Source organism: Rhinolophus sinicus, linkage group LG12, assembly GCF_036562045.2.
Source record: "Rhinolophus sinicus isolate RSC01 linkage group LG12, ASM3656204v1, whole genome shotgun sequence".
NCBI classification, from domain to species: domain Eukaryota; kingdom Metazoa; phylum Chordata; class Mammalia; order Chiroptera; family Rhinolophidae; genus Rhinolophus; species Rhinolophus sinicus.
Window position 1 is genome coordinate 8,997,470 of NC_133761.1, and position 26,077 is coordinate 9,023,546.

General features: G+C 43.3%; 1 long non-coding RNA gene across 1 annotated transcript; it reads right to left on the minus strand.

The window, feature by feature from the left end:
* Window positions 1–11,994: 11,994 nt before the first annotated feature.
* Window positions 11,995–25,863, minus strand: LOC109443407 (uncharacterized). The gene is made up of 4 exons (XR_012490631.1): window positions 25,056–25,863; window positions 24,538–24,621; window positions 18,281–18,400; window positions 11,995–12,900 (listed from the first exon to the last, which is right to left on the minus strand). It is a non-coding gene; the product is annotated as an uncharacterized LOC109443407 (long non-coding RNA).
* Window positions 25,864–26,077: the final 214 nt, after the last annotated feature.

Here is a 26,077-nt window from a genome sequence, read left to right on the forward strand (position 1 = left end):
CTGACCCCTATGTGCTACTGACCTTAAGTAAGTTGCTTAATCTCCCTGAGGGTGACTTGCCTCCTCTGAAAAAATAGGGGATAATAATGTATCTCATCCCAGGCTGTTCAAGAATTAATTTAGATGATATCCTTCTAGTCTTTGACCATCCTGCCTGCTAGAAACACCAACAGTCACTACAGAGTGTGAAGTGACACCTCTGAGACCCACAGGGCCCAGGCGACAGAAGCGTCCTTGTTCTCCTGGAGCTTATAACGCACGGGGTGGGGAGGTGACGGGAGAAAGAGGAAAACAAACAAGGCACGTTTCAGATTAGGACAGGTGCTGTCCAAAGAGAGACTTCAAATAAGACAAGCTGATAGAAAGGAGATACGGGGCTATCCAGAATTAGGTGTCCTCTCTAACGAGGTCACATTTAGGCTGGGGTTTGAATGACAAGAAGTCGGTCACGTAACTAGGATGAGGAGACAAGACACTCCAGACTGAGGCGACAACCAGGGCAAAGGCCCTTTGGCCTAAGTGAACTTGGAAAATTGAAGGAACATCAGGAAGGTCAGCGTGGCTGGAGTATGGAGAGTGCGAAGAGACAGGTCAACTATAGAGTCAGAGGGTGATGGGGGCAGATTGTTGAGGGTTTTGCGAACCACGGGAAGAAATTTGAGTTTTGGGGTTTTTTAAATTCCAGTAGCAAGGGAGACCAGCAAAGGGTTTTAAGCAGGAGAGTAATTTGGTCTCATTTGCCTTTTTAACAGATCACTCTGAGGGCCCCATGGGGAACGAGCCAAGGGTATGACAAGAGCAGACGGGCAACCAATAGGCAAAGTATTTGCAGTGGCTCAGGGAAAAGAAGATGGCAGTTTGGATGGAGGGGGGAATGAGGGAGTTGGAAGAAGTGGACGATTCTGGATGTGTTCTGAATATGAAGTCAAGAGGCCTTGCTGACCCATTAGATCAGAAAGGTGGCGGAAAGAAAAGAACCGAGGATAACTCAGATTTCTAGTATGAAAAGCTATGAAGCTCCTCACCGGGGTGGCAAAATGCAGGGAAAGCAGATTTGCAAAGGGAAATCTAGAGTTCTGCTTTGGCCCTGTTATCCTGGTTCTGCCTCCAGCATCCATGGCAGATGCCAGGTGGACATTTAGATACCTAGGTCTGGAATTCCAAGGGGTTGCTCACGGCTGGAGGTGAAAGCTCAGAGTAACCGGAATCCCAGATTCCATTCAAGGAGCCCTGTTTTAAATGTATTACACATCACTGTGTTCCCGACTCGTGGCTACAACTTAGGAAAATACAGGTGAAAGGCGAAGGAGGAGGTGCTGCCCTCCAGCTACACTCACTGCCACGGGAAAACGGAACAGGTGCACAGGAAAGCACATCATACGTTTGGTAAGTACTAGGACGGTACTTACGGGGCAGTGACCTGCACCCATGCTCTTATGCTCCCCTGGTCCTCACTTCTGCCGCTCAGAAATGGGGAGAATACCACTTGCCTTGCCCACAGGCACCTCTCAAAGGAAATGATGTAGATGGAAATACATAGAAGACAAAGAGAAGTGAATAATTATCCCACTACAGAGAGAGAGAGAGAGCGGCCATGGAGAGCTTATTCACAAACTTCCCAGCGAAACACAGAGCTAAGTTCTGGCTGATAGGACTTAAATGGGCCTGTCTATCTAATCACTGCAGCAGGAAATGTAATTCTTCGCAAAGTTAATGTCGCTATGAGGGAATTTGCATGAGGTTTGAGACAGGATGGAAACTTCCTCTACCACTGCTGCAGCTGAGCGATGGCTCCTAAAAAACAGGCCCACAGGACTCAGCGGCTGTTCCATACCAGCCCACCCTTGACCCTTAGCAAAAATTTAACCTTTACACTTTCTCCCAATGACATCACATTGTCCAATGGTGAGAGCCATGAGCCATGGAGTGGATATGCCCTGGGTTGGAACTTGGACATTGTCCTCTAATAACTGTAGCATATGAAAAAGTCCCTTAGCCTCAGTTTCCAGAATTATAATACGGTTGTGTTAACCATCTCCCAGGTAACCGTGAGGATTTCTCAAGACAATGAAAGCACCAGCCTGGTGTGTGGTCCATGGTCCATAAAGAGTACCCTAAAAATGGGGAGCAAGAATAGCATAGGAGTTTGTTCAATCTTCACTCACTCAGGGAGGCCACAAATGGGTTTTGTCAATGTGGATACTGCCAACACCCAGCAGAATGGAGGTCTATGTATGCCTGTGAAATGAACAAATGGCATGCAAAATAGCTGCATGAAGTCCTTGAAAGACACAATGAGGGACCTCTGGCTAAAAACGCCTTCCCCCGCAACATAGACCCTTTCCTACTGAGCCTAGCTGGTGCCCAGAAGTTGGAAAAAATCAATTTTATGATTCATGATTTCAATAGCACCTTTGTTCGAGAAGACTGACATCGGCACTCGATGGGAGAAAAAAGAACAGTTCCCGTCACTATATAATTACCTCTGTTTTCTTCCTCCCCTCTAACTAAAAGCAAGGCTTACTCTGACAATGGGAACATTAAAACCTGCTCCTGCTCTGGCAAGTGAAAAGGAAAAAAAAATGTCATTTGAGGTTCCTCTAAATATGATCAGCGCGTACAGGATGTAGAAGACTCAGGGAAATAAATTCTCTTCACCTTGTAAAGGTGAATCACACACAAAGTAAAGGTTTGCTTAGGCTGACCTCTCCCAAAGTATGTTGGTTGGGACATCGGATCTGCAGGATGTAAGCAGATATTACTGGGAAGGGGTCCAGGGCACCCAGATCTGGGAAAGACCAGAGTGAAACTGAAAACTAAGGCGAAAGTTGGGGAGCTCTTTTTACTGCTGAGTAGACTCACCTTTTACATGCTACTGTGCGTGGTCAGTCTCCAACAGAGGATAAATCATTGCCCAAATTCACTGGATTTCTGGAGCATCTTACGGGACTTGCCGTCCTTCGAGAAATGTTGCCTGGAGCCAGAGGAATGGACCAGATAAACTTTCCAAATCCCTTCTGGTCCAAATCAACTGTTCATTTCCTGCCTTATAAAATTCAATCAGAAGTTACAAATAGGCTGAGCATGTCTGCATACTCTGGAAAATGTTCTCTGACATTAATAGAGCCTCGTGACTCTATTTATTTATTCATGTAAGGATGCATTTATTCATCAAACATGTATTAGAAACCTGCTATGGACCAGGCACTGTGATTAAGGCAGAGATCTGCTGTCTTGGAAACAAAATGCTCTCAAATCATAGAGGTGAGAGAGAGGAGAAGGGGAGCCCAGGTCAGGATGGAGAATTTTAGAAGTGGAGAGAGCCTGAGGAGGTAGATGGGTGTGAAAGAAGAGCCTGCAACAGCTGGAGAGGCAAGAGCTGCATTTAATTACTTGTGTTTATTGAGAGCTTCCTGTTACCGGCTCTTTGCTGGTTGTCAGGAGCCCACAGTGAACAAGGTACAAGGTGCTCTCCACTGGGAAAAGAGAGGATCAGATTTTGCTTAGAAAGTCCGTTTTGGCTTCCATGTGGGAGAGGCAAGACCACGACTGGGATATAGGTGGAGTTATTGATAGGTCAGGCAAAATTGATACAGCCTGACCTATAGTAACAGCAGTGGAGAGTTGGGGAGAAGTAGGCATAATCCACAGAAAATACTAAGGATACAGAATAGACAGAGTGAGATAAAAGACTGGATTTAGAGATTAAATAAGAGACGAAAGATCAATAAAGATTTTTAAGAAATTAGCTTTCAGCAATTAGGTCGAGGGTGGTCCCAATCCATGAGCTGGGTGAACACTGGGGGGGTAGTAGCCAGGCATTGTGTAAGGGGCGTGGGTTCCAGGTGTGCGGGGACATTAAGAGGAGGTGTCAGATGGGCAGTTGAGGAGTTGGAGGTGCAGGTCTGAGGTTCAGAAGAGGGTGCAGACCACAGGTAGAGATTTGGGAGTCATCAGCATAAAGATGGAAACCGAGGTCATGAAAGGAAAAGGTATCGGAGAGTTCCGGAAAAATGGCGGAGTGAGGTGAGCCTCTGTAAAGCTCCCCTGGAATTTACAAAGAATCGAACAACAAAAACTCCACAAAGGACTCCCTGCACAGCAGACAGGCAAGACGAAGAGGCCCACTACCGACTGAAATCACCTACAGGTGGGAGATTCGCGCGCGCGAGCGGGGGGAGGAGGAAAGTGAGAAGCGGGCGGAGACGCAGCTCATGGCGCAGGACTCAGACCCAGCTCAGTGCGCCGAGCTCGCTGCTTCCCGGAACTACCGCAGCTGCGGAGATCGGACTGCTAGGGCTCCACCAGGGCTCCACAGGGCTGAGGGACAGCATATAACACGGCTGAACCCAACGCCACGGCAGAGACCTCGGAGAAAAGACTGAGGGAAAAAGGCTGAAAACGGTGGTTTAAGCCCGCACTGCCGAGCAGAGAACGGAGCCTTAGGCACTGAGACTAGCCGCCTCCCTCCCTCCCAGAGCTCGCCCGCCCCCACCTGCCCGGTGCTAGAAGCGAAACAGTAGCAGTGTCAGATCAAAACAACAGAAAATTTGCTATATTTGAGAACTGTGGCCCACAAACACAAATCCACAGCCCAACTAGTTCCGGCAAAGGGAAGAGAGCTGTGGAAGCAGGACAGGCTGTGGTGGTGGTCGCTGCCATTGCTCTGGGCCACCTCTCACAGCTCACCCCGCCCCTGGCCCCACCTATCTGGGCGGTTCCCTGCAGGAGTAAACAGAACTGCTGAACAAAGAAAGACCTCTTCCTATCAACTTGTTGCAGAAGTCACTCCTGTAGATGTCTAGGAAGAGAAATAGTAAACCAGTAATCGCCATGAGTAACCAAGGCAACAAGATAGCTCAGAAAGAAAGTGAAAAATCTCCAGAAAAGGCACTTAAATATACAGAAATATGTGACTTAAATGACAGAGAATTCAAGGCTGCAGTTCTGAAAAAACTCAACGAGATACAAGAAAACACAGATAGGCAGTTAAATGAACTCAGAAACTCAATTAAAGAACAGTATGAGCATTTTACGAAAGAGATTGAAATTTTTAAAAAGAACCAAATAGAATTTCTGGAGATTAAGAACTCAATAGAAGAAATTAAGAATGAAATAACCAGCTTAGGTAGTAGAGTTGACCAGATGGAGGAAAGAATCAGTGACATCGAAGATAGAAACCTGGAAATGACACAGATAGAAGAAGAAAGAGACTTGAGACTTAAAAGAAATGAAAGAACTCTACAAGAACTTTCTGACTCCATCAGAAAGAGCAATATAAGAATAATGGGCATACCAGAAGGAGAAGAAAGAGAGAAGGGAACAGAGAATATATTCAAACAAATCGTCGATGAGAACTTCCCAAATTTGTGGACAGAACTGGACCCTCGAATCCAAGAAGCAAATAGAACACCTAGTTACCTCAATCCCAACAGGCCTTCTCCAAGGCACATTGTACTGAAGCTGTCTAAAATCAACGACAAAGAAAGAATCCTCAAGGCAGCCAGGGAAAAGAAGACGGTAACTTACAAAGGAAAGCCCATTAGATTATCATCAGATTTTTCAGCAGAAACTCTACAAGCCAGGAGGAGTGGAACCAAATATTCAAACTATTGAAAGAGAGAAATCATGAGCCAAGAATAATATATCCAGCAAAGATATCCTTTAGATATGAAGGAGGAATAAAGACCTTTCCAGACATACAGAAGCTGAGGGAATTTTCTAATACACGACCTGCACTACAAGAAATACTAAAGGAGGCTATTCGACCACCATCAACAGGGACAATTTGTGGCAACCAAAACTCAAAAAGGGGAGAATAAAGGCCTGAACCGAATATGGGAATGGAGAAAGTAAGCGTGCTGAAGAAAATGGAATACTCTAAATATCAAACTTACTTTTACATAAACTTAAGGGTAACCACTCAAAAAAAATCCAGAACTGAAATATATACTGAAATAAAAGAAGAAACAGAGGGAAACATCATAGAATACCACCACACAGAAATAATAGACAACAACAAAAGGCAAAGAAACAATGGAGACACAGCCTTACCAGAAAACTAAAGATAGAATGACAGGAAATTCTCACATATCAATAATCACCCTAAATGTAAATGGACTGAACTCACCAATAAAAAGGCACAGAGTAGCAGATTGGATCAAAAAACTAAACCCAACCATATGCTGTCTCCAAGAGACACATCTCAGCTACAAGGACAAGCATAGACTCAAAGTGAAAGGGTGGAAATTGACACTCCAAGCAAATGGTGCCCAGAGAAAATCAGGTGTAGCCATAATGATATCAGATGAAACAGACTTCAAGGTGAAAAAGATAACAAGAGACAAAGATGGACATTTCATAATGGTGAAGGGACTGTAAAACAAGAAGACATAACAGTCATCAATATTTATGCCCCCAGTCAGGGAGCACCGAAATACACCAAGCAACTACTAACAGAACTAAAGGGAGAAATTGACCAAAACACAATTATACTAGGGGACTTAAATACATCATTGACAGCTATGGATAGATCATCCAAACAGAAAATAAATAACGACATAGTAGCCCTAAATGACACATTAGATGAAATGGACATAATTGACATTTATAGAGCACTTCATCCTAAAACATCAGACTACACATTCTTTTCTAGTGTACATGGAACATTCTCAAGGATAGACCATATATTGGGACATAAAATCAGTCTCAACAAATTTAAAAAGATTGAAATCATACCATGCATATTCTCTGATCACAAGGCTTTGAAATTGGATATCAACTGTAAAAAGAAAGCGGAGAAAAACACAAATACATGGAGACTAAACAACATACTTTTAAAGAAGGACTGGGTCAAAGAAGAAATTAGAGGAGAGATCAAAAGATACATAGAAACAAATGACAATGAAAATACATCCTACCAAAATTTTTGGGATGCAGCGAAAGCAGTTTTAAGGGGGAAATTTATCTCATTACAGGCCTATCTCAAGAAACAAGAAAATTCCCAAATAAATAACCTCATGTTACACCTTAAAGAACTAGAAAAAGAAGAACAGGTAAAACCCAAGGTCAGCAGAAGAAAGGAAATAACAAAAATTAGAGCAGAAATAAATGAAATAGAGAACAGAAAGACAATAGAAAAAATTAATGTGACAAAGAGCTGGTTCTTTGAGAAGATTAACAAAATTGACAAACCCTTGGCTAGACTTACTAAGATAAAAAGAGAGAAGACACTGATTAACAAAATCAGAAACGTAAAAGGGGAAGTTATCACGGACACCACAGAAATACAAAGGATCATCCAAGAATACTATGAAGGACTATATGCCACCAAATTCAACAACCTAGAAGAAATGGATAAGTTCTTAGAAACATATAGCCTTCCAAGGCTGAACCATGAAGAACTGGAAAATCTAAACAGACCGATCACCAGTAACAAAATTGAATCAGTCATCCAAAACCTTCCCAAAAGCAAAAGTCCGGGACCAGATGGCTTCACTAGTGAATTCTACCAAACCTTCAAAGAGGATCTAATACCAATTCTGCACAAACTCTTCCAAAAAATTGAAGAAGAAACAGTACTCCCCAACACATTTTATGAGGCCAACATTACCCTGATACCAAAACCTGGTAAAGACAGCACAAAAAAAGAAAACTACAGACCAATATCTCTGATGAATACCGATGCAAAAATCCTAAATAAAATTCTAGCAAATCGAATACAACAATGCATTAAAAAGATTATTCATCACGACCAAGTGGGGTTCATCCCCGGGACACAAGGATGGTTCAACATACGCAAATCCATCAATGTGATACATCACATAAACAAAATAAAGGACAAAAATCATATGATTATATCAATTGATGCAGAAAAAGCATTTGACAAGATACAACATCCATTTATGATTAAAACACTTAATAAAATAGGTATAGAAGGAAAATACCTTAACATAATAAAAGCCATATATGACAAGCCCTCTGCTAATCTCATAATTAATGGAGAAAGACTGAAGCCCTTTGCTCTACGTTCAGGAACACGACAGGGATGCCCCCTATCACCTCTGCTTTTCAACATCGTGTTGGAAGTCCTTGCCAGAGCAATCAGGCAAGAGAAAGAAATCAAAGGCATCCAAATTGGGAATGAAGAAGTTAAATTATCACTCTTTGCAGATGACATGATGCTATATATAGAAAACCCTAAAGACTCCACCAAAAAGCTATTAGAAACAATCAACGAATACAGTAAAGTTGCTGGCTACAAAATCAACGCACAAAAGTCCATTGCCTTCCTATATACCAACAATGAAATCTCAGAAAAGAAATACAAAAACAATTCCTTTTACAATTGCATCAAAAAGAATAAAATACCTAGGAATAAACTTAACCAAGGATGTGAAAGACCTATATGCTGAAAACTATAAGACTTTTCTGAAAGAAATTGAAGAAGACACAAAGAAATGGAAAGACATTCCGTGCTCATGGATTGGAAGAATCAACATAGTTAAAATGGCCATATTACCCAAAGCAATATACAGATTCAATGCAATCCCCATCAAAATCCCAATGGCATATTTTAAAGAAATAGAACAAAAATCATCAGATTTGTTTGGAACCACAAAAGACCCCGAATAGCCAAAGCAATCTTAAGAAAAAAGAACTATAATGGAGGTATCACACTTCCTGACTTTGGCCTGTACTACAGGGCCACAATAATCAAAACAGCATGGTATTGGCAGAAAAACAGACATATAGACCAATGGAATAGAATTGAGAACCCAGAAATAAAACCACATAAATATGGACAGATAATTTTTGACAAAGAAGCTAAAACATACAATGGAGCAAAGACAGCCTCTTCAATAAATGGAGCTGGGAGAATTGGATAGCCACGTGCAAAAGAATGAAACTGGACTGCTATTTGTCACCATGTACCAAAATTAATTCAAAATGGATCAAAGACTTAAGCATAAGACCTGACACAATAAACTGCATAGAAGAAAACATAGGTACTAAACTTATGGACCTTGGGTTCAAAGAGCATTTTATGAATTTGACTCAAAGGCAATGGAAGTAAAAGCTAAAATAAACAAATGGGACTATATGAAACTTAAAAGCTTCTGCACAGCAAAAGAAACCATTGACAAAATAAAGAGGCCACCAACTGAATGGGAGAAGATTTTTGCAAACAGTGCCTCCGATAAGGGGCTAGTATCCAGAATATACAAGGAACTCATGCAACTGAACAACAAAAAAACAAACAACCCAATTGAAAAATGGGCAGAGGACTTGAAGAGACATTTCTCCAAAGAGGACATACAAATGGCAAATAGACATATGAAAAAATGCTCAACATCACTAATCATCAGAGAAATGCAAATCAAAACCACAATGAGATATCACCTCACCCCAGTCAGAATGGCCATCATCAACAAGACAAATAGTAACAAATGTTGGAGAGGCTGTGGAGAAAAAGGAACCCTCATACACTGTTGGTGGGAATGCAGACTGGTGCAGCCGTTATGGAAGGCGGTGTGGAGGTTCCTCAAAAAATTACGAATAGAATTGCCATATGACCCAGCAATCCCTCTCCTGGGTATCTACCCAAAAAATCTGAAAACATTTAGAGATAAAGACACGTGTGCTCCAATGTTCATTGCAGCTTTGTTTACAGTGGCCAAGACATGGAAACAACCAAAATGTCCTTCGATAGATGAATGGATGAAGAAGTTGTGGTATATATACACAATGGAATACTATTCGCAGTAAGAAAAGATGATATAGGAACATTTGTGACAACATGGATGGATCTTGAGAGTGTAATGCTGAGCGAAATAAGTCAGACAGAAAAAGCAGAGAACCATGTGATTTCACTGATATGTGGTATATAAACCAAAACAACAAAAGAACAAGACAAACAAATGAGAAACAGAAACTCATAGACACAGACAATGGTTTGGTGGTTGCCAGAGGGTAAGGGGGTGGGGGTGGGGGTGGGGGTGGGAGATGTGGGTAAGGGGGATCGAATATATGGTGATGGAAGGAGAACTGACTCTGGGTGATGAACACACAACGGGATTTATAGATGATGTAATACAGAATTGTACACCTGAAATCTATGTAATTTTACTAACAACTGTCACCTCAATAAATTTAATAAAAAAAAAAAAAAAAAAAGGAAAAGGTATCATCCAGGGAGAGTGTGCAGAATGAGAGCCAAGAGGAACAAAATCCTACTGACGCTGGTTTAGCCCAGTAAGACCACTTTCGGACTCCCGATCTCCAGAACCGTGAGAGAATAAACTCGTAGTAAGACGCTATGTTTGTGGTAGTTTGTTACAGTAGCGATAGGAAACGAATATAAGTAGTCCTAGAAGACTGTCATTCAACTTGGGGCCAAAAAATGGTGAACCCCCAATGTCCTCTTCCAAGAAGAATCAAGGCATGGGCCAGCTTACCTGCCTTCCTGGAAGCTCACCTACTGGGTGGTCAGAGGGGTGAGGCTGGCCTCCCAGTTTTTATGATCTGATGCTAAGCGTTTCAGCATAGAGCAGTAGCTGAGAAGGCAGCGTTTAACTTCCAGGAAGTTAGAAACAGACAGAACGAACCCACGGTGTCAGAAGTCAGCGTGGCGTTATCATGAGGGGAAGGGGTGTTTGGGAGGGAGTGTGTGAGGAACTTGTGGGCACCGGTTGTGTTCTAGTTGACCTGTGCTTACAATGTAGTAACAAGTAACACCGGGATTAGCAAAGTTTTTCTGGAAAGGGCCATACAGGAAGTATTTCAGGCTTTGGGGGCCATTCTCTCTGTCTCAACTACTGTCCTCTGTCCCTGAAGCACATAAGCAGCTATCGACAATTCCTAATGATGGGTATTGCTATATTCTAATAAAACCTTGTTCACAAAAACAGGTGGCAGGCTGGAATTGGCCTGTGGGTCATGGTGTGACTACCCCTGTGATAGCGTATTAGCATGTATATTTATGATTTGTGCACTTCTCCACATGTGTTTCACTGTTCATTTTTTGTTTGTAAATTTAAAATGTAATGAACCAACTATTACAGAGGGTAGGATTCTGGCTTCAGTTCCTGACTCTTCTACTCCATTCTTCTGGGATGGCCATCTGCTCGATTTCTCTGTGCCTCCATTTCCTCATCTGTCACCTGGGGACAGTAAGACTACTTACTTCATAGCATTCTTAGAACTCTGAAATGAGATAAAACATGTCCAGTGTTTAAAGCAGCACCTGATGGATAGGCAGCCTTTAATTAATCTTTGCTATTATTCTTTTTGGTTGATGGTGAGAGGGTCGTGACAATTCCATACTATTGCTGCTGTTATCCCTGTATTGCAGATGAGCTATTGAGGCAGTCACTCCCTGGCCACAGTCTTCCTCTGTCTCTCTCCGGATTTCTGACATTGGCATATGAGGCTCACTCAAGTCTCCACGTTGTATCTACAGCCACACGGAGGCCGTCACAGCAACTTGCTGATTATACCTTGTCCTTCCTGGCCCTGGACTTCCAGGGGTGCTGTTCAGTCTGCCTAGAATGGGCCGTCTTCTCAGCTACGTGGTCATCCCTTACTCTTCAAATAGATGCCATCTCATCTGTGGAGCTTCGGCATATCGATACCATGGGTTAGTCACCTTAGAACTTAAGCACATGCATTGGTTCTCATTTTCCTCATTCTTAGTTGTCTCTGTTTGTCAAGAGCCAAGCACATTCTGGGTACCCGATGCATATCTCCTATGTGCGTTCCCCTCTGGACGTACGCTCTTACTCATCCTTGTGTCCCTGGCCCCTAGAGTACTGCTCAGCACGTGGCTGGTGGTCTATAAATATTTGTCAGATGGATGAATGAATGGATTGTTGGAACCAACCCCAGGCCTGGGTAACCCCCAGGCAAGCATAACCAGATGACAAGGAGCATCGTCCCCAAGTCAGCGAGCCCCACAGAGAACTCCAGTTATCACGAATACCAGTTACCAAGGAATAATATTGTAAGAGTCTTATCTGTATTTTACACCACAGGGGAAATTCTATGGATGTTCCCATAATTATTGCTTACATTTTCTAGTCATAACAACGAATAAAATATATGCCCACCATTTCCCAAAGTGTCAGTGAGAGACAAGCACCCTACTGAGGCAATTATACTTCACATCTGCTGCCCTCAATCATCTGCAACTCTCAGAGAACCCAAGAACATTATATTAATACTAGTAGGGACTTCGGTGACCAACGAGTCCAACCCCATCATTTTGTAAACGAGGGGAAAAATAACTTGTAGAGATTTTTGTTTTGTTGTTTTTTTCCAGATCATTTTGCTATGGTGTTTCCTTTTTCCCTGGACTTGATTTAAAAAAAAAAAAATTATTTCACTTATAATCACTTGTAATCTTACAGATACATACATACACATATATGTACATACATATATATACATACATCCATACATAGCTGAGGGGGAATAAATTATTTGCAAGAAGTTCTGTTACGCAGCCTGGATCTAAAAAGGGAAAAAGAACCTAGGGTACAATTTCACCGCCTGTCAATTCAAGACATGGAAACCATTTTACACAACAATTTCCAAGCAGAGTCATGATGCACTTAATGCCTACATCTGAGAAAGAACCGTGTGTTGTCGGAATAAAAGCATCAACTTCTTTGTTATGTCACAAATCACTGATAGAAGGAAAACTGCGTTATCAAGAGCATGCATCATTCTTTGAGGAGTTTCCAGAGGCCTCTACAGCAGCCTCCTGTTCGACCAACTCCTACAGCTCTGGAATCTGGTTTCCCATATTCTGAATCATCTCAACGTGCCGTTCCTGCTGCTGCTGAGAAGACGTGATGAGAAGCCAAACCAGGAGTGCCAGGCCCCGTCTTAGGGTCAGTTCTGGAAAATCAAGAGATAAAACCAGATTAGAAGTAAAGACTCCATGCTCTTGTCTTCCTTCTTCGTGGCACCTCCCTCTCGTACACAGGAATCTGCCCTGTGCAAACCCTGTAACATTTATCCTGATTGGATGGCTCTACCTGCCTCCTGCGACCTGGAATCTCCTTTTCTCAACCATTGGCCTGGTCAATTTCCACTCCTGAAGAATTTGGCTCAGAGTGACTGCCCTCCCGCCTGTGCCTCCATCAGAGGGCTCATCTCAGTCTCATGTACCCACGACTTCCTCATTACCTCCCGACAGACCACAAGTTCCAGAAGACAGGGACTGTGACCCACACCTCAGTGACTGGCGCAGGGTCAGGAAGTACAAGTGTAGTAAGTGACTGAATGAAGCAGCAGCATGATGGGGAGAAGCCCGTTAACTAGGATGGGAGTGGGAGATGCTACCGTAAAGTTCGCCCGACAATTTAGGGGAACAAAGTCAGCGGGGCTTCTTCATAAATGGACTTCTCAGAGTCTTTCAGGTACTTGTACGCTTAGGAAGTATCAAACCAAGGTTGTGATATTTACTGAGTACTTAGTACAAACATTCCTCCCAATTCACTCATTCATGGAAGTGTGTGTGTGTGTGTGTGTGTGTGTGTGCGCGCGCGCGTGTGTGTGTGTTGCTTCTGCTACCATCTCCTAGAAATTCTACTCAGGACACACACCTTTAGGGCAACCGCAACCAGACCATTTCCTTCAGGGGAGACCATTAGCAAAGAGCCCGTATTTTATCAATGGCTAAGTTATCAATCCCATGAGCAGGGCTACAAGTGCTACTACAGATGGCCACGCGTTAGACTGAACTGTACCTCAAGTCAACTTTGAGGCTGCAACTCCCACAATGAAGGAGTTCTTCCTCCAAAGTTTTGCAAAATCCACCTGGACTTCTGACCCAGAAACATCTTACACGTTTTCCATGGAGAGATGAAGGAAATGGTTACACCAAGCTGCCTCGCTTCTGCTCTTTTCATCTCGAGATCAGTGAAGGCACCAGAAATAGTGTCTCATTATTAGGTTCACGTAATATATTTCTGGGTGCTATGCTTGCAGTGTGGTGAAGATAATGAGGAAAAAACACCTTTTGAAACCTTGTTAATTTCCTCACAAGTGATATTTTTGTGGTCATAAAATTCTTACCAATGATTTATGCATGTTTTGAATCTCCCAGGTACTATATGAATGAATAAGGTAGACGGGCAATGTGATTCAGAAATTCATACAAAAACATTTACTGACCACTTGCTTACTACACGCAAGTGTTGCAGGCACAAAGACCCAATTCTGGAAGCTGGGAAAAATGTATGTCTACAATTAAAAAAGACTGCTATTGCTTTAGAAAGATAAATCACAATAAAAAAAATAGCGAAGGCAGGAATGTAATCTGTTTTACCACGACACACTTAGCATGAAAGCCTGGCACCCAGTAGATGCTGGATACTTACTGAGTGAATGTGGAAATGAACGCACAAATGAATGAATACAGAGGGCATTTGAATGCATGATTTGACACACCGAGAGAGGGCTACGCAAAGGAGGACAGTGAAAGGGACTTTGCAGATGGGCACCTCCAAATGCACATATTCTAGATCGATGGGGAAGGTAAGCAGAAACCTTCTTGAGTAAGTAGGGCAGCAGGAGGAGAGGGGTGTTTCACAGGCAATGACTGCACCTGTCCGGCCCAGGTGGGTGGGGACACAACAGTCACTCTGCGAAAAGACTTAGAAGAACTTCAAATGCCATGTGATGGAGCCAGAATTTTATTCTAAAGGCAAAAGGACACAACAAAATAAGCTTTGACCTGAGGAGTGATAGATAAAGGCTATTTTTAGGAAGAAAGATGCCTCATTATGGATCTCAAAGGGGGAAATATTCATTGGTTAGATATTGAATGAAAAGACCCTCTTCACATCAATATTCCTTGGGAATATAGGTACCAACCTATGCTTCAGGGTTCCGTACGTGCAAGGAGTTCAGTACACAGGGCCGGAGAGCTGCAACTGTGACATGAGACAGACCGGTATTTAAGTCTGCTGTTTAACAAGCGTGAGATTTGGGGCAAGTTATTTAACCTCGCCAAACCTCAATTTCCTCCATTGCAAAATGGGATAATAATAGTACCTACCTCATGAGGTTGGTGGTAAGGATTAAATTAGATGGCGAATGCCAACTGTTTACAAAGTACCTAACCCACCGCAATTGATCAAAACATATGATCTATTAATAGACTTGAATTCACAATGAACATTTCATCCCCTCAATAAGTTCTTGTTATGAAGATAATGAATGAATGAATCAGCTTTACAGACGCTAATTCCTCAATGTTCTTGTGAGATTTTGGGAATGCGATTTGAGGGAATGTTATAAATCAGAGTTAATACTTTTGCTCCTTTCGTTAATATTTTTGTGGCATTTGAGTACCCATAACTGTACACTGCAGGGGTTTAATTTTTTGTGACATCAAAAGCCTGTTTATGGCAGTCTGCTTCTTGCTGTCCTAGCTCAATTTCTATGTCCTGGTGACAAAGTTAGAGAAAGGCAATGCAACTCATTCTTAACGTCTACCTGGAGAACTTGTCAATGGTTGCACTGCTGCCAACCAATGAGGGAGCAGGACCTGGAATGTGGATTTTCTCATTCCTGGGATGGTGTTCATTCACACTCATGAAATGGCTTTTTCTACCCCCACTGAAGTGTGCCAAGCAGTGATCCGAAGGTGATGGCAAGCGCTGAAGTACCCTCCTGAAGGGGTACAGAAAGGCACGGGTGTTTCCTGGCATGTGGCCGATCTGCAGAGTTCACTTTCTAAATGAGTCAGACACACAGGCTAATGTTTCATTCAGTTTTTGCATTAAATATAGGACATCTTATACTGCAACCCACATGCAAATACTTGAAGTGGTACTTTTTAGCTCACAGTGTTTTCTCTGCACCTTCCAGTCAACCAATGGGAATCCGTGTGGAAACAGTATGGAAAACCTTTCTATTTTGATGTGAAATTTCCAAACTGTACACAGCATCTTTAGAGGACGTCCTCCTGACATCAGTCCTTCCCCAGGTGACACTGAACGTTCTGCTCTTCAAGGACAGCCCCATGTTAGAGCACATGCCTAAATATAGGTCATAGGCTCATACTTCTTGTCCCTATTAGAAAAAGTCATCAAAGACTGGCCCAAAATAACACTCAATGAGTGGGTCTTGATTTGGGGTCAGAAAGTATGTCTGGCTTCATGACTCTGTAACTATAAAAAGTAGGAATTATTCCAGGAATAGAGTATCATCTTCTGAACATTATAATATATTGTCATTAGCACTAAACATTACAGCTAGCTCAAAGTGTATCTCCTACCTCAAAACTCAGCTTAAAGGTTCTCTTAGTAAGAACTCTGACCATTCCCTATGTTCCCAAATTGCTCTGCAAACGCCCCTTCCATTTCAGTACTTTGCATACTGCACTGTGTGTTGACATGTTAACATATCACTTCCACACCACGCTGTGGTCCACTTAGAGGTAGGAACTGTCAAATTCTCTTCTCTGGAGGCCAAGGGGCATCCAGCTTTGGGGACGTCTCCATTCCCTGGATGCTGGAGCAGACCAGGCAGTTACCCATAAAGGGGTGAATGCCAATCAGAGCCAAGGAGGGTTACCATGACAGCACCAAGGCCAGAGGGACAACATCAGTGTTAGTTCCAAAGAATGAGTGTGAATCCAGAGGTAAAAGATTAAGGCAGATGTTCTAGACCAGGGCAATGAAGAACGGGTAGGGAAGTATAAAGTGGAATGCGGTAGAAAACCTTAGGATAGAGGTAAGGTAAGGTGGGAGAGCAGGGGACCATTTCCAGGGGTCTTAAGCTCTCTGGCGATGGCGTTGCGATAAAAGAGAAAGTTGGTCATTATAAAGGAGCAGGGTGGGACTAGGGACAACACTGTTGTACATCTCCTATATCTGGCATACTGCCTGAAACAAAATAGGTATCTGATACCTGTTTACATAATGAATAAATGAACGATGGATAAGTCTTCTAAGAGCTGATCTACATATTCCAACAATAATTTCTGCCTCACTTATACAGTAATTTGGCCATCCTCTCTCGTAGCAGTTCTCCTAGGCTGCTTTGTTTGCACAGTATATATCTTGGGTCTCCCTCATTATGTTATTGCTCCCAAAAGAGCAGCCATGGAGTCCTAGTGGAGAGCAGAATGCCGTCTTTTGCACAGAGTAAGTGTTCCATAAACGCCTTTGCAGTTGCACTGAACAATACTGAATTTAAATGAATTGCTTTTCAGCACAAATGAGCTTAGTGGTTCAAAAGAAGAGTTTAGTTTTAGATCAAAGGTAAAAACAGACACATTTAAAAAAAAAGTGAAATGATATTCAGCATCACTAATCATTAAGGAATGCAAATCACAACCGCAATGAAACATCACTTCACACCCATTAGCATGGATATTATACAAAACAAAACAAACAAGCAAACAGAAAAGAAAAGAAGTGTCGGTGAGGATGTGGAGAAATTAGACCCCTGTGCATTGCAGATGGGAGTGTTACATTATGCAGCTACTGTGGGAAACGGTATGGGGAGTCCTTAAAAAATTAAAAACAGAATTATCACAGAATCCAGCAATTCCACTCCCGTTATGTACCCAAAAGCAGTGGGAAGGACTCTAACAGATACGAGTATGTGTACACCCATGTTCATAGCAGCGTTATTTGTGATAATCATAAGATAAAAGCAGCCCAAGTATCTGTTAATAAAGAAAATGTGCTATAAACAAACAATGGACTATTATTCAGCTTTAAAAAGGAAGGAAATTCTGACACATGCTATGATATGGAGGAACCTTGAAGACATGATGCTAAGTGAAATAAGCACAAATACTGCATGGGTCCACTTATATAAGGTACCCAGACTAGTCAAATTCATAGAGACAGAAAGTAAATGCTTGCCAGGGCCTGAGGGTACACAAGAATAAAGAGTGATTGTCTAATGGGGAAGATAAAAGCAGTTCTGAAAACGATTGCACAATAATATTTGAACTGCACACTTAAAAATGGTTTAAATGGTAAACTTTGTTATACATCTTTCACCACAATAAAAAAAAATACATCTTGTTAGAAATTGTTAAAAACTGATAAATCACGCTAACTTACTTGAGGTTTACCATGTTGGCTATCTCCCCACCCCTTCTTTTTTTTATCAGTTTTAGAAGAAGACAACTAATGACCATCAACACACACACACAACCACACACATGCATATACATACTGTGTTATAATAAAGCTTTTCTTTATAAGCCAGATTGCCTAGTCTAGCGATAGAAGTCAGAGCATCTTACCTCCAAGACCACTCAGAGAATTAGGCGGTTTCTACGCCCTCTCCATTGCAAAGGACTCACTCTCACAGCTTCTCTCACACGCTCTGAGATCCAAGGACTCGAAGGGCAGAAATCAGCTGACTGTGAGGTAGAAAAGGATGGTGAAGGTTGAGTCTCTTCCTGGTCTCCAAGAGAGAAGCGGTGTTTCTCTTCCCCTCCTACAAGAGACGCCCCTTCGATATAACTCAGAGGCAGAGGGAAGATGGAGAAAGTTCTCACAGGCCACCTGGCCACACAGAACCTGGATGGCTGTCACACATGCGACTACGTCACTGTGGCCACGAGAAATCTGGGTCTCTGCCCCCAACCAATACCGGATACTGGACCCAGACCCCAGCTTCTGATCTACTCAAGAATTCAGAGGTCTGTGCTTCTCATCAGTGGGTTTAATGAGCAAATAAACCAGTGCACAGAGCTGGAGGCTAGAAAGAAGGGCCTGAGTCCCTGCTCACTTCAGAGGTTTTTCCCTCCTCCTCACCTACCCTGTGGTCCCGCAAGGACCAGCTCAAGTCCCATCTTGTTTATGAACCCTTCTACTAATTATTCAAGTCCTCGGGGATTTCTTCCCTCTTGATGTCTAAATAATGGATCTTGGATGCCTTTCAGAATAAAAGTTTACGTAAGAGTCTCTTTGCTTTTATTAAGTTCTTGCTCTGTGTGGTGTTTGGTCTCCATTTGATGGTGAGCCCCTAAGTAAAGCTCACTGCCCTGTCTTCTCTTCCACCCCCACTTGACACCCACTCCATCATAGCATATCCTCAGGAATTGGGTAAGTGACTGAAATGCTTCAACAATGGTTTGATTGAGTAGAAACACAATCTCTGCAGCAACATGCTTTTTTGTTTGTTTGTTTGTTTGTTTTTTGTTTGTTTGTTTTTAGCAGAACTACTTAGAATCTGCTGCCTTTAGTGTTTCCCTATAAAATCCTTGTAATTCTGGGGGTGTATGGGGGGGTGATGTTCTAAAGTCACAGAAAGTGGGAAGTTGTAGGAAGGAATTTAGAGTAAGGATGAAGACCCCTTCCAAATCTAGGTGTTTTCTGCATTTCATTGAACTTTAAGATAAATAAACCATTAAACCAGGAATTTTCAGAGAAATAACTACCCACCCTCCACAGTGTGCTGTGGTTATTTCATACCTTTGTAAATTATTAAAAATGTATTTCTCATTCAAGTAACTTCTATTGAGCACCTACAATATTCCAGGTGGTGTGTTAGGTCACGGGACCCACAGACGAATTCGGTGAGGTCTCTGCCCTGGAGGAGTGCTGGAAACAGGCAAATAAATAAGTGTAATAAACTGCGGAGTCATCACAATCGATGTTCATAAGATGCTTCAACCATTTCCAGGCACAGAAGAGGTACTCAGTAAATATTCGTTGAATGAATGAATGAATGAGTGAATCAGATTTTTCCTGAGGAATTCAGGGAAGCTTCTATAGAAGATTTACACTTAAACCAAGTCTTTATTCCTTCCTTCATTCAAGTGATCATCCATTTATCCACGAGTTGAGCACATAATTTGTTACTAGGCACTGTGATAGCTGAGAATACAAAATTGAATAAAGCAAAGCCCTTGCTCTCAATAATTATAGAACAACGTAACAACTACAAGTTTATTATAAATCTTTTATTCTAACCGCTGTATATCCCATTAGAATGTAAGTCCCACAAAGGCAGATCAGTCTCTGATTTTCTCTCTGCCCTACTAGAAACAGTGAGAACAGTGCCTGGCGCCCAGTAAGCACTCCACAAACACTGTCTGAGTAAATGAACGAGTGATTGAGTGAACAGATGAGTGGGGTATTGACAATACTTTGGGAGCACAGAGAAGCAGCATCTCATTAGCAACATTTCAGGAGCAAATGGAGAAAGAAGAACCCCAGAAGAAAGCAGAGAAGGAACTAGTAGGAGGAAAACCAGTCAAGTGTGCTGTCATAAAAACCAACAGAGAGAAGTTCCAAAAGGAAAAGGGGATTGACTTGCCTTCACTCAAGAATCATTTGTTAATCCGGGCCGGGACTAGGATGGCACAAGTTAGGAGCCTATGTGAATTTTAAGGAAATACTCAATCTCAAAATCGTTCAAGCGCAGGGTCAACATCGGAAGGCAGTGCCCCCTTAAATGTCGTGCCCTAGATGCCTCACCGCAGTCCCAGCCCTATTGGGCTCAGCACTGTACTAGGTGCTTGAGGGATAGTCACCAATAATTGACAATCCTTGCCCTCAAGAAATCCAAGGTCTCGTGGGCAGACAGACCTAGAGCCAGTCACCATAATGCAAGAGATGAGTTCTGACAGGAGAAAACACGAGGAGCGTGGGGGAGGGGGAGTGTCCATTAAGGAGCATCTCAGTCAGAGCACAGGGTCAGAAAATGGGATGGTGCTTGAGCTGAGACTAAGAGACAACCACACACTCACAGAGCGACAGGGAGGAACAGCATTCTAGGCCAGGGAACAGCATCTGCAAAGGCCAGGGGGCTTGGAAGTATATCAAGTGTTTTGCAATGGTGATGTGTGGTAGCTGGAAATGGAAAAGATGGGTCCTAAATGAGGACAGGAGTATAGGCTCCCATTATTGGTCCTCTCAGACTGGAACTCCATCATTATGGGCGCAGTTACAGTAGTATCTAGGGCAGTTTCCCTTGGAAACAAGGAGCTGCCAACATTGATTGGGAGGCCCATCAATCTGTTGGTCTTGCCTGTCCCGGCCCCCGAGACAACAGGGAGGGGGCCCCAGCTGAGCTGTATGTAGCTGCTCAGTCAGATGTATTTTTAGCCCCAGCAGAAAATAACGGCAGTGTGCATTTAATAAAAATATCAAGCCCTGCGAGTGATCTAGTGCCAGTGTTGGAGCAATCAGGGACAGAATATGTTTCCAATTGAATTACTACTGTGGTCATAGTTATAAAAAGAGAGAGGGAGGGAAAAAAAATGTTAGGCTGGTCAGTTTCTCGGGAGCATTTAATCTTGGTTCACTCTAATTTTAACGTTCAAAGACCCAAGAGCCAACTCTGCCTTCAGGAGCTATTTCAGGGGGACTGGCCAATACCCGCAACTCACAGTCAACACTGGGCGGCCCAACTGCCTCAAGTTTTCTTTCTTTTCTCCCCTCCCTGCCTCCCTCCCAGTTTGGGCCTCCAAGAGTTCTGCTCACAAGCTGATGAGACACAGTGTAAATAACTGTGATGAGAGTAAATTTAGACTCTGACGAAACTGAGGGATGTGGGGGGCTCAGAAGCTGGGTACAGGGAGAGGCGGAGCTGGCACAGCACGAGAGAGGGCCTGGGGGAGTCGTGGGTACTGCACTCTCCACTGCTTCCAGAAAAGTCTCCCATTTTTTAGAGGGTCATAAAGTGCTCTCCTGGCCTGGTCACAGTCAACCCACCCAGCATGACCTCCGTCCGTCAGACCCTCACACCCTCATCATGTCCTCTAGTCAAAAATCACAATAATCAGCCATCGCTTTTTGAAGGTCTTCTCTGTGCCAGACAGTGGCGGAGCAGTTACAGATGTTATGTTATTTCATCCTGAGACTGACATTGAAAAGCAGAAACCATTAGTTATCTGTTACTGGTGAGAAGGAGGAAGCTTGGACAGGTAACGTCACTCTCTCTAAAGGTCAGCTAGCTAGTAAGTGGCAAAACCTGGCTTCTGGCTCATTCTAACACCTGTCCCCCCTCTGCCCATGCTGTGGCTCCCATCTCCCAAGTTGGGCCATTCGTTCCTCATGCCATGTACCTTCACACCCCTGGATCTTCCACAGGCGCCCCCTCCCTGGAAAGCCTTCACCCCCATTTTCCTAGAATTCTCTTCTAGAATAGCTTAGTGTTTGTCCACACTTATGGTAGCATTCGTATTGGTCATAATTATATATCCAATTCATATCGTATGCCAGGCATTGTTCTACGTACTTTACATGTATTATCTGATTTAGTTATCTCAACATTCTTATTAGATCGTTATTATCATTACATCCATTTTACAGAAGGGGACTGATGCACAGAAAGATCCACTGACGTACCCAAACTTACAGGACTGGTGTAAGTGGTAGAACTAGAAAAAAAAAAAGAGAGAGAGAGAGGAAAAAAAGCTACTATTAATTGAGCAATTACTATGTCACAGGCATTGGACTTAGCTTTGGACACGAATCACCACACTGCATCCCCACAGCAAGTGTAAGGTGGCATTATTAACCCCCTTGTACTGAATGATGAGGAGACTGAATCTCAGAGATTAAATAAGCTGACAAAGGTCACAGAGCCAGGATGGGAGCTCAGGTAGGAGAAACTCCCCAGTCCACTGTTCTAACGCACAGTACTTTGAGTTGCTTGCATGTGTGTCTTCCTGATGCAGCATCACTCCTGGAAGGAAAAAGCCCTGCTTTATGCATCCCAGCTCCCCAGCATCTTGTGCAGTGCCCTGGTACACCGTGGGCACACAGTGCACAGGGGATGAGAGGATGAATAAACACAGCATTAGCAACCCATTTCCAAAGCAATATGTTTAAATGCACTGGAAGGAAAAGAAGCAGAGCAGACATGGTTGTGAAGGACATTCTTTGGACAAAGGACACTCCCAGTGTGTGCCGCTCCTGCCAGCTGGTCTGGGCTGCCAGGTCAAATCAGACTCATGTGTAGGAGGGCCCTTCCCTGGGACATATGGGCTGCTGCACGAGAAGAGGTCCAGCCCTGCCTTTCCCGCCCCTCCTCGTCACTGTCGCCCGCCCTCTCAGAGCTGGCCCTCCCTTACAAGGCCTTGACCCCAGGCCCAGCCTCTCTGCTGGGCACCTGATGACAATGACCGCCCCACTGTTGGTCCTCACAGCACCCCTGGAATCCAGCTGTCCTAACCTGCGTCCTTCACTGCACCCCTTCCCCTCTGCTGGGCCTCCTGCCAAGGGTCAGAAAGCCATAGAGGACTTTTGGAAGAAAAAGTTAAAGGGCTCCAAATGGAGTTCCCCTGGGGCTCTCGAGAGCAGATGCAAAAGCTCCCAGAGGAGCTGCTGCCTCTTCTTCACACCTGTCAGTCTGTATTTTTTCTTCTTATTTAAGTATAGTTGGCATACAATATTATATTAGTTTCAGGCTATGAACCCTCGTTTATAGGGTCAATTAATCTACTACAAAGGAGGCAAGAATATACAATGGAGAAATGACAGTCTCTTCAAGAAGTTGTATTGGGGAAACTGACAGATACGTGCAAAAAAAAAATGACACTGGACCATTTTCTTACACCATGTACTAAAATAAACTCAAAATGGGTTAAAGACGTAAATGTAAGACCTGAAATCACAAATGTCCGAGAAGAAAACATTTGACATCAGTCTTGGAAATATCTTTTGGGATATATTCCCTCAATCTAGGGGAACAACAACAAAAATAAACAAGTGGTACTTCATCAAACTAAAAAGCTTCTGCACAGTGAAGGAACCAATCAACAAAATGAAAAGATCACCAATTAGGAGAAGGGATTCCCAAATGACATGCCTGTCAATCGTCACCTTGCGACAGGTCTTTTAGGAGAGTAGAAGAGCCTCGGGGCCAAAGAGAGCTGGATTCCAAACTGCCTCTGCCACGACCCGTCCCTGGCAAGTCATTCATCTCTCTGGGCCTCCATTTCCCCATCAATATAGTGGGTATAACATCCCAAATTACAACATGGTTGTCCGACCCGATGACATCCTGGAGGAGAGGCAGGAGAGTGCAAAGCTCACGAACGTGCCCTTTGCAGGAGAGGTAGAATCTCAGATCCACCTCAGCTGCCCCAGTGTGTCAGGACCAAGACATCTCACAGATGTGAGACTGTCAGTGTAAACCAGGGAAATTCACAGACAAGTCAGCACGAGTTGGTCACCCTAGTCACCTACCGCCCAGTAAAACGGGGATAAAAAATGTCTTTCCCTAAAGCACGGCCATGGGACTCTATGGAAATGTAGTAGACTGTACATTCCCTTCCCTTCTACTCACTGTGGCTCCTTCCCTCGTCAGCCTATTGTTCACTATGTTGTCTTCTAAACAAAGGCTTAAGACATGCTATTGAATGAGACAGATGATGGCTAAAGGAAAACCGCGCTGCCCTTGCAAATCCTTGAAAGGTCTCTCTCTCCTGGGACCAATGGCTGAGCAGGTGACCACCCTGTCCCGAGGATGCTGAGTGGTCCCCAGGAGTCCATGGGAACAGATTTCTGTGATGCTAAATTTAAGCCACCTTCCACTCACCTGCTTCAGTCGGCACCTTGCAGCTGTTGCTGGGGCGAAGGCCAAGGCAGAACACTCACTTAATGAAATAACTCAGGCCTCGAGCTGACAGAATAAAGGAAGTAAAACGGTCAGCCTTTTGAGTAGCTCCTAAGAAGGGTGTGTGATGTCACAGCATCGCTAATGGGTAGAGTTCCTATGTCAGATCCGCTGAAAGTGCAGGGTCAACAGGCTCAGTGCCTGGCACATAGAAACCGCTTGATAAATATATTTTGAATATGTTTATACAACCTCATTTGAAATATTAAGGAGTAACCCTATTCTTATTTCACATGTATTTGCCTACAGAGAGCGTATTCACATATCTTTCCTCCAACATGTAAGTGCACACACTAGAAAATCCTTATTTTAAAATCATGAGACCTGTTTTCAAATGCCCTGAGGGGCATGGAGGCATTCCTCAACTCCACTAACCACCTGTCATGCTATCGGCTTTGTGACCGTGTGTAAGTCACCCTCCCGACCCTCAGTTTCCTTACCTGTTAAGTGGCAACAGAATTCTTTGCCCATCTACATCACAGGGAGGCCTTAGGATTAAAACAAAATAATAATGCTCAGTGTCATATTGAGACACGTGTCCATTGCACCGGGCGTGCATGTGAGAGCCATTTACCCTTCATCTTGCTCATTGTTCATACCAGCAACTTCATTAACTCTGCAACTCTTTGACCTTTACTTCTTACCTCCATATGTACCTAAACAAAGTCAGAAAGACCACAGTCCACAAATAGAGCATGGAATTTCTAAGTCAGACAGACCTGGATTCAAATTCAAGTTCTATCACTTCTTGGCTACCTGCATGAGTTGCAGTCTCCTCATCTGTAAAGGGGCGAGTACCATGTCTGAGAGTTGTGACACCAATCAAACATAAGCCCTGTGTAAGCCATCCCACTAAAGATACATTCACAGCAGAACCAGAATTCAAACCAAGATGCTGGCCACCCAAGCCAGTGGTACGAACTTGAGCAGGGTAACTACCCCATCACTAACTAACATGTCAGGGGCCTCTTTGCCATTTCCTGAGCAGGTAGCTCCTGTGCAGTGGAGCCTTGATTTTGACCTGGCATTGAATGCATATGTTGATTCTCTCTTACATGTTTAGCATGTTACAAAACACTAGAATGGACAAAAAGATGTAGCAAGTACCATGGGTGCTGCCCCTGAAAAGCTTACGATCTAGTTGAGAAAGTAAATCTAGAAACAGGTATCTCTAGAAAACAACCCCACGGAGCTCCGGGCCACAGAACATTAAGATCCAGAATAATCTCTGAGGTCAACTTTCCAGATGAAGACATTGAGCTAAAGCCTTGCTTTGGTGACTGGGCCCATACCACAGCCAACACAAGCAGAAATGATGAAATGAAAATGATAATAAAAATAATTGATAACAACAGTAGCAGGAGTTCACATCTATGGCAGGCCCACTATGTCCCAGGCACTGTAATTAATCATTTTCACTATCATATTTCCTTTAACCCTCACAGCAATCCTCATGGCTCTA